Here is a 1,013-nt window from a genome sequence, read left to right on the forward strand (position 1 = left end):
CCTGCTGTATCAATGTACACAAGTTGTTCATCACCCCCCCCCCGCCCGTTATTTTGCTGCGGCTGGACTGCAGCAGATGGTGGCCCGTTACGGGGAGCCCCGGGACACTCGGGGGTAAGTGACGAAAAAAAGCTGCCCGTCCATAGATAGGACGGGAGCAAATCTGCTCGTCCCTAGGCAGATAGGGCGAGAGGAAAAATGGCCATTTCGAGAAAATGGAGAAGATTGATACAGTATGTTTGTGTCTTGTTTTGTCTAAGTGTATTGTATTGTCTTTGTGATGAGAATATGGAAGGGTTGAGAAGTAAATTACTAAGGGAAGGAGGCACCCCAGTGGAACCAAGAGCAGTTAGGGCATGTGTTGATGGAAGCCCAGGAACTCTAGTCAGAAAGAAAAAGAAAGTTCAGAAGAAGAAGGATTATCAGGAAAAAAGTTGCAACAAAAGGCTATTACTGAATACTTTTCGTTGCCGGAGGGTGCGTGAATCCACGTGGCGGCTTCCACGTGCACGAGCCAGTCATGGCGCAGCAAGGTTTTCCCAAGCGGCGGCAGCGGGCTCTTCCCCGCCCCCCATCCGGGGAGCGGGACGCCACTGCCGAGAGCCCAAATCCAAACCTGACCTGGAGGCACAGTCTCGCAGTCTCTTGCTCCCGGTGCCCATTGGCAGTTTGAGTCCAGAACACTTCCCGGACTCTCCCCAGGGCCATCTGGGGCTGCCCGGGACGCTACAGCTGGCAGAAGACGCTACCGGCATTCCTGAGATTTGGTCATTTCCAATGTCAATAACTATTAAATTGTTCAGAAGGTTGTTTTCTTAGTGGAATGCTACAGGATTTTCTTTAGCCATCCGGAGTTCCTGCCTTCGTCCCAGTGCCAGTGAAGACAAAGGTGAAAGAATTTCCAGTGTTGCTGAGAACCTGACGAGACTTCGGATCAAGCTAGCTGCCTGCAGAACTTACCTGGACTGTGATTTAAGCTAGCTGCCTGCAGAACTTACCTGGACTGTGATTTA

The sequence above is a fragment of the Marmota marmota genome, unplaced genomic scaffold, assembly GCF_001458135.2.
Source record: "Marmota marmota marmota unplaced genomic scaffold, marMar, whole genome shotgun sequence".
NCBI classification, from domain to species: Eukaryota; Metazoa; Chordata; class Mammalia; order Rodentia; family Sciuridae; genus Marmota; species Marmota marmota.